The following is a 12,054-nucleotide window of genomic DNA, read 5'->3' as shown; positions in this document are numbered from 1 at the left end:
GAAATAAATGTACTATCCTATGCGTTAAGTGTTAATATAGTGAGTGTTAAGTACATACACTAGCAACATAGTTGAGTAACATAATGGCAGATGTGAAACAACATTTATAGCTCAGCATAAACACACTTCGAGGAAGTACATAATTGAAGATGTGGAACTGGCACAGCAGCAGAGGACCAATAAGTGGATTTACTAGTCAACTAAACAGTGTGTTTTGAACACTCAGAACTGTACTATTACCAAAAGTTACATGTACAAAGAGGCTGAGACGACAACTACTAATCAAATATACTCAAACTATCTCTAAGAATAAGGTAACCGAAGGTGAGTCAGCTAAGTAAACAAAAAACAAATATATCAAGAACGTATCAAGCATTGGTTCAGTGTTCTGGCCCAGAAATAAGAAATTGAGATTAAATAGGATTCATGATTGTATGCCTTGAGCATAAATTTTCTCTAGTACATGAATAATGGCATTTTGAGCCATTTGTTTACCGATTTTATGACAGTTAAGTAACCAGAAGAGTAAAATTGATAAAATTCTGTTAACTTTGTTCCAGTGACATATTGAAAGAAAATGTATATCCCCATTTCATTGTGACCCACCCTTAGATATTAAGTGAACAGAGTCTGAGGCACTCTTTTTGTTTGTTCTACAGGACAAATCAGATAGTGGCAGCCTGGTAGCTACATGAAAGCGTGGAGTGACTGACAACTCACAGTGACCCCTCCCGTTTCCCCACGTAATTTAGAGTGAACATGAAGGACGCACACCACAGCAACTTCCCCTCCTCTACCCTTGTGAATGGAAGTGAAGAACGCCAGCCAAAGCGGCTACAACCACATGTGTAAAAATGAAATCGTCATGATTTGTCAAATTTTCTTTCAGGTTTAGAGACTACTGCTAAGATATAATTATCTGTTTGTGTATCATGAATAACTGTGTTATTTTCTTTGAATTTGTGTAAGTAAGAATATTTACAGACAATTTAATGGATTTAAGATTTTCATAATTTTACATATTTTTGTGTGTTTGGCATACATATTGCCTTAGACAGACAAAGTGTCATTGATTTTGCTTACATTTTGTGTGATAATGTTGCTTAAGAGACAGTGAACATGCCAGCAATTTAAATAATTGAAGTACGTAATAAGTTCTCTTTTAATATTTCTATATGTTTACATTTCAATTTTAATTTTCATAGGGAGTTAAGCTGTACTCTCACTTGCCTTTTTGTAATTAATTTTTTCATTTACAGTCAACAAAATTAAGTAGAGGGTGTTTTAGGGAAGCAGCATACTCACGCCTTATAAAATTCACATCAGTCTTTCCATTGTGTGCCAGCCTAGTCTGCTGTAACTAGCTCTGACGTCATAAATATTGCGCAATGCTTTAAAATGAAGTAAATAACCCGAAACGTTTCTAGAATGTCAGGAGTAATACAAAATCAATGCGTGTTGAATAACCATTTTCGAAATTTGGATGTTTTGCTGTCGAAATCATTGGCGCAGCAGAAAAGAGCTAGAAACTTGAAAATTTGTATTTAGATACCTTTTGCATAATAATTTAGTAGAAACAATATTCGGGATCTCACAAATTAAAATTTTAGTTAAGATTCATGATTTTCTGGTTTTTGTCTTAGAAATTAAGGAAGTAAGATAGATTAAGTAGGCGAATAAATAAAGCTAGGATGTTTGAATTTAAGTAGAAGGGAGATCCACTGTAATGATAATGATGTGAGAAGTTTTAATTGAATAACTATGAAACTATAGCGATAGCGTATCTCCAAAGGGCAAGTTCAGAGCTCGTCTACTGCATGTAGTGTAATTAAATTAATTCGCTCGCCCAAAATATTTGACTTAGCCACGTCAGACTTTTATTATGATTACTTACCTGTGTGCTCAATGCACATTTAAATTGAGAGCTTCATCGGCCATCAGCAAAGGAAGCAATGATTTGATAAGGTGGTGCATTACTAGCCCAGCAGCTAGTCGGGAGAGCAGATTTGATCAGGTGTTCCCTTAGCCATCCGCACCGCGGCTTTATATGTAAGAACACTGCACGAGAAAAAGAAGGCCCCAGTTCTCTCCAGATGCTGATTAGCGCACCACCTGTGCCGGGAGTGTAGTCACATTGCGTCGGTATCGTTGATATAAACAGCCTCGGATGCAGTAATAAGTTACTCAGGATACGCGCAACCATGAAATCTTTTTAGAGTGAAGTGTTAATTCTGGGATGACTTTAATGATCTATCTTTAGTTTGCATATGTCGTATTTTCATGTGCCGCCGCAGGACAGACATTCTACCATTATTAGCGCGGCGTTTGATGAACAGCATCAAATTATGGCGAGCATTCAATTAAACATATAAATTCAACAGTTACAGTTGCATCAGTGCATTAGACTCTAAACTGCTCTGGTAGATGGATTGTGTGGATTCTTTTTGATCTGTGACTTTCAGAATATAGTGAACATTTTAGAGAGAATGTTTTTGATTATGAATCCCAGACAATCTCTGAATTCCTCAGAGCTATAAGCTGTAGCTATAAATGTATTTCTCAGATGAAGTGGGCACTAGGAATTCTAATTACAGGCTTCACATTTTGATAATCACCTTCTGGTTGCCAATATTGTAGTTAGAGAGCCAGTGTTTAGAACGGCCAACAACAGCATTAAATAAATAATAGGAACATTAACAATTATTCCACCCGCTGCCCCACATACACACAAACTGGTGATCAGACAGCAGGGTGTGGGTATGGCGAATGCCCGGTGAATGTCACATGACCACGTGAGCAGTACTAACAGTAAATTTGGAGGCGGCGCGGAGGTGATGTGTTTCTCATGTTGGGGGCTCTCACCCCTTGTTGTGTGTGGCACTATCACAGTAGAAGCCTATACTTATGTTCTAAGCACCTTCTTGCTTCCCACTGTTTAAGAGCAATTTGGGGATGGCGACTACATCTTTCAACACGATTGAGCACCTGTTCATAATCCACTGCCTGTGGTGAAGTGATTGCATGACATGAACATCCCTGTAATGGATGGGCCTTTAGAGAGTACTGACCTGAATCCTACAGGACACGTTTGGGATGTTTTGGAACGCTGACTTCATGCCATGCCTCACTGATACTTTTCCTCACTGCAGCACTGAGTGAAGAATGGGCTGCTATTCCACAAAAATCCTTCCAGCACCTGATTGGATGTATGCTTGCAAGAGTGGAAGCTGTCATCAAGGCTAAGGGTGGGCCAACACCATAATGAATTCCAGCATTGTCGATGGAAGGCACCACAAACTTTTAAGTCATTTTCAGTCAGATGTCCAGATACTTTTGATCACACAGAGAGAGAGCGCGCGCGCCCGCGCGTGCATGCGCATGTGCGCGCCATAGGCTGGGGAGACTGGTAAAACAGGACAGGTGGCAAACTGTGACAAAACTACAATCGTTCTGTAGTGCTGGGAAGAGTACAAGTTTGAGAGACCACAGTGCACTGAGCACTCCAGCAATGGGCCTCCACAACCAACGAACCATGCATTTGCTAATGTTACCACAGCATCGGCAACTACAACAAATGGGCATGTGACCCTTGGTACTGGAGATTGGTGCATTAGCGGAGCATTGGTTGGTCTGACGAATCCTGACACCACCTCTACCATGCCGATGGAAGCACTGCAGGACAGAGACAAGCCCTGGGACACAGTGCACCTGATTCAGTACTACTGCTTTGGGTTACTGCTGCCAAAACACCGGAGGCATCGGCAAAGTCTCAGCCACCAAGCAAGAAGAATATCGCAAACGGAAGTACTAGTGTTACAGTATCCCAGTGGAGAGCCATAATAATGGAATTTGAAAGCAGAACAGAAATCTTCCAACTAGTCCTTTTTAAATGTGGTGGCAATGTCTAAGAAGCAAAGGAGGCATTACTGAAGTAAATTTCAGTTGAAATAGTGCTTCCATCAGCAGAGTCAGTGGAACAGATGTTCCTTAACTTATTTCAGCTACAGTGATGTCAAAATGGTAGAGTAGTAATTGTGTGTAAAGCAGAGCAAATCTGATTTAAAATGTAATGAAATCTTTCAAGGGAATTCAACATCACAAGTGTGACAGATGGTGTTATTTCATAGTTTTGTCACAGAGGAAGTCATTTAAGAAATCAAAGGGTGGAAAGGTTGAGTTAAATGGGAGAACACAGTTATTGGGATATGCAGCCATCACTGCAGATCTAGTAGAGAGAGAAAGCAATTGTCGGAACAGTAAGATATTTAGCTAAGAAACCATTATATTAGGCTGTGGGTAAATGTGGAGAATGCTGTTATGGAAGTAGAAACATATGTGAAACTTTTCAACAAGCTTAATCAGAAATTAACATATTTCAAGACGTCAAATTTATTTCACCCACCAACTTATCAGAAAGTCTGCCAAGTAAGATCAAACTTTTATCCTATAATCCAGTGATCTGTTTAATATGGGACAGGAATCTGAAGCATTGCAAGATATAGATGAAGAGAACTTTTAGATGTTTGAACAGAAAAATACAATGAACAGCTTTGGGTGCAATCCCTGAATAAAACACCTGGACATATAGAAAAAAAAATAGTACAACCTGGTTGTACACTGAATGTCATGCTGAAAATGACAATGCAGAGGTTAAGGCTGGCAGTGCACATTGTGAGGAGGAAAGACACTTGCCCGGCCAAAGCTGTGCTTCTGGAAAATCCTGGTAGATGTGTCCGATTACAAGACCAAGCAGGCAGTGCAGACATGAGCTGCAGAATGATTTTCAGCAATTGATGGGTCTATGAGAACTGGATCCAAAATGCTGAGTTGCGTATTGTAAACCCTGTGCACCATCTTAAGGGTCGACAACCACCCAAATCTGCATGCATGTCCATGTGCCTGCCTGTACAGGGTGTTCCAAAATTACACTAACCTAGAGGGGATTTGGAGAGTGCCTTAAGGAATAAAATGAAAATATGAATCCATTTCCAGAAATATCATCCAATGCCATAAGCGAAGCCAGGCTGGATTATCTTGTCAACATGTGGGTGAAGCAGTCATTAAAGGTGTAAGACCGATCCTGCACATGTGTTTTCAAATCTAAAGATCTGGGAGTTTTTTCATGGAGAACTTATCATATTAAGTAGAGTGACTCCACATTCCATCCAGGAAACCAATGCTCCAACGGTCTAACTTAACTGCTTTGATCCAGGTGTCTTAATATCATTGAAGATCATGCTATACAAAACATTGATCCTACCTATGGTACTGTATTGCTGAGACATCTAGTATTGATTGGAGACAATGGACAAGGGAACTTTTAGCTGCATAGAGTCCATTGGGTTTGACTGCATGGAAGCAAATTAAGGAAAAACTTATTCACTTGTTTTTGCTGAAAGAGTGTTGTGTGCATGTGTGTGGGGGTGGGGGATATTGTCAGTTTCCCTAAATCTGCTATAGCCAGATTCATTTTTGTTCACATAATAGGGGCATATGAATACTTAACTGTAGAGAGGTGGGGGTGAAAGACTGTATAATGTTCGATACCTGAACAGCGTAAGTTCACATACCAAAATTTTTGTGAAGAAAGGGGAATGAGGATTGAGCAGTTGGTTCCTCACTTTTCTCGTATTGTTTTACAGAGGAACATATTCACCTTTTTTCACTCTGACAGGAGAATTCTTACAGTGCTTGTGTAGTACTTTAACATGAATACAGACATCTGAAGGGAAATCTGTAGCCAATAATTGGTGTACTAAAAACATAGAAGAAAAAATGAAAATGCATGGACATTAATAACTCAACATTTATTATGTTTATGTCACTATGCAGCCAGAATACTGTAATTCTAACTTTGCATTCTTATGTCATCAAGTATTTGGCAACCACTGTTCCACTAACTGGTATTCAGTTCTATCTTCCATGTCCCTGTATGTGACTGTGTAAGATTTGGTCAGTAAGTAACTAGCCCAGAGCCACTACCAGCCGCAGATTACTTATGTCACAACTTTTAAGGACAATGAAAAATTCATAATGATTATTTCCCCAAATTGACAAAATTCTGAAATTTAGAATGCCCTAATTTACTCTTTAAGATGTGTAACATAGTAGAAGTTCGAGTGAATAAGTCAAATAGTACTGTTAGGATCTGGAGAAAGTGAGTGCTTGCCTTAGCATGGATTGCAAGCATCTACCTTGACTTTATCCAGCCAGTGTTGTTGAGAGAGCAATTACCAACTTCCAACAAACTTTATGCTTAACATCAAACCTTTCCTAAATTACTAACATATGAACTAATATACAGAGCAATTAGTCTGCAGCTCTTAAACATGGGTGATCAATTCTTTAGACAATACGGATTTACCAGTACATTTGTAAACTTGTATAAGGCACAGAATTTTCAGATACAGTACAGAAACATGGTAATATCATTGCAGTAATATGTCTGCATTCAAAATAACAATGCAAGCACACTTCGTAGTAACTTCCAACAAACTTTGTTCCTCATGAGTGTCACTTGCAAACCAATATGTACGTAATACTTTACTTCATTCATAAACATTATCTGACTGCTAATACTAATATGAAAAATGGGAAATGTTTTGTTCACATTCATAAGCAATGAAGTCATCAGTTTAATTCATATGGGGAACTATGTTATACATTTCACAGACTTGGGGTTTCATTGTAGAAATGTTATCAACAGACAGTTCTATGAGCATTACAGATTAACAACATATTTATATTACTGCATAGTAATATTCATTAAGGAAGGCTGAATGAAAGCTGGTGACATGCAAGCACATTTTTACACTGACAAATAATTTGCTCCCAAGCTTGGTTAATTAGATCAGCATCTATGTCAGCTTTTCAATAAACAACATACTTGCATTGAACCCAATTGACAACATAGGAAGAAATAAGGAAATTAGATGTTAACATTATGCATAAATTTATGTGTAGTAATTGCACACGATTCCACTATCTGTATAGTAGCAGATGTTTGAAAACTAGATATGCAAGATGCTGTATTACTGAGGCACAATAATGTATGCGAACCATTTTCTCTTAATCTGGTAACTAACAAAAACAGGGTATTTCACAATTCCTATCACACGTTTGTAGAACAAGTTTAGTAGATGAGGTTTTGGTAAGGAGGCAATGTCGACAAATATACAAAGTCTCCTGTACAATCTGTGAAAGCCTGGAATAGGAATTGTGCAACACCCTGCACACTGAGGAGAACAGTGAGAGCGAACAACAGATTATGTCTTTTGGTTGCGGTGGTGAGGTGAGGATTCCTTCACATTACCTTCACTGCATTCCAACAGTGAACAGTAAGACATCCTTGATGAACAGGTGCAACTGCCTAACTGTCTTTCTCAACTTTTTCAGGAGAGTTCACAGTATACTTCAATTTAACTTTTGTATTAACACAAAATTACAACTGCTCTTCAGTTCTTGTACAACTAGGCAGTCTTTTAGCTTTAACTGCAGTGCCACAACCAACAAGTGCATTACAGCAGGTATGGTTCAAATTCTGGGACATAATTTTAATAATTAAAAACCGAGTGGTAAACTTGACTTTACAATGTTTATACAAGTGTCTGAATTTTTATGATGTAAAGAGGTATTACATAACTTTAATAATAATTTGTGAAACATAATATGAATGTAAAGAAACTTATTATTCCACTATCATCTGTTGAGCCAATCACTTAATTCACAAATATGACAGTGGAAAACATAGCATCCTATATAAAAATTGTGCAGCACAGCTTGCATGGAACTCATTTTGGTGTGAAATATCCATACAAAGCTAGCTGCAGAGTAATAAAACATTTAACAGCTTGGTGTGGTTTTTTAACTGCAAAATACACCTCTCTTTCACATATCTATCAGCACTGAAAATAAGCTAAGCATCAAACTGGTACAGCATTTTTTACTATATAATAAATGGCAAATATAGTGACATTGTGATTTCTTTCAGTACATTTAATTTTAATGATCAAAATAATTTGTCATATCTGTAAAATATTTGTAGGTTTCTGTTACTGTATATTATAGATGCCAATTAACTTCATTTACCTGGTACATTCATTTAAATCTGCTTATTACATACAACATAAGTTATGTTACTTGATACATTGCAGGCAGTAGTGTTAACATTTCATCACCTGTGTCAGTTGGGGCTTCCACAGCTTCTGTCCTGCACTATTGGTGCAGAACAGAGGCAGGTAATTCTCAAGTAACAAATATTTATGTACACAATATTTATCGTTAAATATAATTGACGAGAAAAACAGCAAAGCTTCAGGAAAGGTACATACATAAATATGTTAGGAATATCTCAAGCGAAACTAAACCCAGGTTTATTTTTTCCCAGTGACAATGCCTGTGCTAGTAAATTGTTTTTGTCCTGCTCCTGGTCACAACTGATTTCATGGCACATATGTCACACCAGTGGTAACTGTGGCTGATATTACACTGAAGACAGGTTAACAGCAGTGACTAGGATGCAATTTACTCCTCATAACAGGTTACTTTGTACCCTTTTACCTCATATCACAAATTCTGGATAGTATTTTTGTGAATGTAGTTCACTGCAAAGTCTACACAGATCTTGGAAGACGGGTGGTAGTTTCTTGTGCCACACAACATGCTGCATTCTTCTGGTTATCCTGTCTCCCTCAAGAAATATCGTGATATAAATCCTCAGCCGGGCCAACTTAGAAACAGCCACTCATAGAGGTACCACTATTCTTTGAACTTTTTCAAGAACACTCACTCACAGTTCCACCACATCTCACTGATTGGTCCATGAAACATCAGGATGGGACTTCCACTAAGACTGGCATCTCTCACTGTATTTATTATAAGCTGTCCATTTTCTCACCAGACGAAATTAGCCGTCCACTGGTATGTAAGACTGCATTCAGCTGAATATTCTTTGAGATATGACAATGTGTTAAAAGTGACTGATACACTTCTACATCAGAAAATCCACAGCATGCAGACACAGCAGTCATTGTTTACTGTTCGTTCCTTGGTTTCTTGGCTCTAATGGTAAACATGTCAGCAAAGGTGAAGGAAATTCACGACAGGAGGAAACGTGCTGGCTGGTTAGCAGGTAGAGCTACTTTGTCACAATTTTAACATTTTTGTGAAACTGTGTTGGCATACAGGTAGTTTATGTCCCTCTCCCAAATGGAAGATTGCAGGTGAAGGTGCTTCAGATCTCTTGACAAGCTGACCGAACATCATGTCTTCCTGTTAAATGTCCAGAAACATCTTCAGTAACCGTCATATTTCTCGTAGTGTGGTCACCAAAATACAAATGAAGACTATTAGTGCAGATGTCCATGAGGTATGGGATGACAGTCAACTCTGGAATCTTTTATCATCTGAGAGGCTATGTAATGTGTGTTTTGGGATGAAGTACATTGTTTCATCATTACAGCAACAGTCCCTCACAATGTTTAATTATTTTCACTTCAGGCTTCTCTTCACATTAGGCACCAGTAACATTACTTTCATTCTGTCCCTCAGCAATATCCAACCAGTGCATGTCACGACATGTATTTTCGAACACCAGCCTCCTCTGTTGCGCTTTGTCACTTGCCTCAGTGCAGTGGTGAAGTGCTGTGCTTCTCTTCAGGATTGTCCTTGTAGGGACTGCACCAGCATGGGGTTACAAGTTTACATTATTCCTCATTACTTCTTATGATGATAATTCTTTGAAAATCTGGAACAGTTCCCATTTTATGTGGTCACCTACTTTATTTTCCATGCAGAGCAATGTCTGCGACTGCAGACCACATTGTTCCCAAACGAGTGTCATTGTGGGTGAATGATGGTAGGAACACTCCTGTCTACACACCCATTATGGTCTATTCTGTTCTTGCCATCTCTTTTCTCTTTGTCAGCCTTCATACCCAGGGCTTATTCTGAAGCTTGTGAGCACTAAGACCCTTGCAAGGATGGATTACCAGCTATCACATAACTCACAGTTAGGAGGGCCACATTTTCCTTACAGGTTCACACCCCTAGGAGGACTGGCTTCACTCCATCTATGGAGGCCCTCCTCTCCATGGAATGTAAGATTAGAAAGAGAAAATGAATGACACCCTCAGGCCTCGCAACCTAATACCGTCGGGGTCGAAAAAAATCAAGAGTTGGCCAAGGGAGGCCGACAGGAGAGAGAGAGAGAGAGAGAGAGAGAGAGAGAGAGAGAGAGAGAGAGAGAGAGAGAGAGAGCCAGATGTCTGCAAGTAAGCAGAAACATTGTCAGAGCAGTTAGACATGTGATTATCTTTTGAAAGATTGTCTAAGGTTATTTGACACACAGAAGCAAGATTCTTGCAATAAGGGTTAGACTCCAACTATTACTTATATTTTTCTTACATGGATTGTTGAGTAACAGTTTTTACCGCCAGTGCATAAAAAAATAAAGATTAACATCTAGATTAACAGTGCTGCTATCCAATAGCATTAATTTTTACAACATGCATACACTTTACAGAGACTTTTTACATGTTGCATCGAATTAACATTGAAAAGTTTATGTTTACCTGCTACAAGCAGGTTACTCCTTGGCTAAAAATAGAAACTACTACACATTAAAGATTTTCTCATTTTAATAATAGTTGAAATAGCTACACTGTTTGTTTGATGTGGTAATACAAAATATGATATTCATCATAACCAAATTGAAATCATTCGATAGAAATGTTACAATCTTTCTGAATTACATATTCAATGTGTATCTATAGAAAAGCATCGTACAGCAGTAATACGCCACATGTTTAGCACAAAGCTGGGAGACTTTACAGATGAGTCACCATCAATTGAAACAAAATGTTTTGTCATGATTTTAGCTCCTGCATGTTTGGATAATGACTGATTTCAACTAAGACAATTTATAGATTTTTTACATACCTAGGTTATAGAACACAGGTAAACATGAGAGGAACTCCTAAAAATGTTGTTTACTAATACTTAGAGGCAGTGTAGGTTTCCCTAAATAAAGTTTAAATAGTGACATTTAGAAGCTCTAACACAGTGTACACCATCTTAGCTAACAATTTTTTCATCTACAGTTTACCAATTTTGAGTAACATTTGTTATATGTGAGGACACAGTCTTCAAATATTCCACAAAAGGAAACTTTTTTAGCCTGTACATTTATCATATTACTGGCCAGTTTGGACTACCTCACTGCTGTCAAGTGCCTATAAAAAGATATACCGCCACAGAGCAATACGTAATTTCTACCGTCGAGGGATGTCAAAAATGTGTTAATGACAATTCAAATTTCAATTTTCACTATCAGCCATTAGTTAAAACTACATGAATAGTGTACACTGTGTCCCACATGATGTGGCACACAAATTATCAATCTACATATGAAGCCATGTATGCATAATAGTACACTTCTTATGAAATACCTACTGTAGGGCATGAAGAAGCTGAAGATCTGTAAGGCAACATGACTTACAAATATTCTGTCCTTTCACTTCAGAACAACATTGTATCATGTGCAAATTACAACAAATCTACTAGTAACATCAACATACAGAGTCAAGTTCTAGTTAGCTGTCTTAACTTCTGCCAAAGATACAAAGACAACATACAGGTCTGTCGATAATATATGAACGTGTGGCTGATGGTATAATATACATCTTTAATGCAAACAAAGCATGTCTTACATCTAGCTGGGTAAGAGTTTCTAGTAACTGAGGAATATCATTTTAAATATTTTCGTATTATGGAACATGCAACCTAAATACTGGATGTTACATTAAGGGTAGAATACATTTTCTACATCAGTGCTTTACAACTTCCAGTAGTTCATAAATCTCCAGATACTGTAATGTATGTTGGAAGTACAAAATATGACATTATGTCGTTTAATTGAACTTCATGAAGCTCCAATTGTTGCAAATATTTGTACCAGACATTTTACAATGCTTGCAAGAATCAACAGTAATGTAGGAGCTTCAGTAATGGCAATATGAAATACTTTTGCTTCCTTTCAAAGGGACGCAATTTAAA

At 37.9% G+C, this 12,054-nt stretch overlaps 1 protein-coding gene across 1 annotated transcript in view; it reads right to left on the bottom strand.

Annotated features, from left to right (window-relative positions):
• The window catches only part of LOC126440161 (mucin-4-like), a 178,546-nt gene that overhangs the window by 81,471 nt on the left and 85,021 nt on the right, over window positions 1–12,054 (bottom strand). The window lies entirely within an intron of this gene.

Source organism: Schistocerca serialis, unplaced genomic scaffold (genome assembly GCF_023864345.2).
Source record: "Schistocerca serialis cubense isolate TAMUIC-IGC-003099 unplaced genomic scaffold, iqSchSeri2.2 HiC_scaffold_1352, whole genome shotgun sequence".
In the NCBI taxonomy this organism is placed as follows: domain Eukaryota; kingdom Metazoa; phylum Arthropoda; class Insecta; order Orthoptera; family Acrididae; genus Schistocerca; species Schistocerca serialis.
This window is presented reverse-complemented; position numbering and strand designations above follow the sequence as displayed.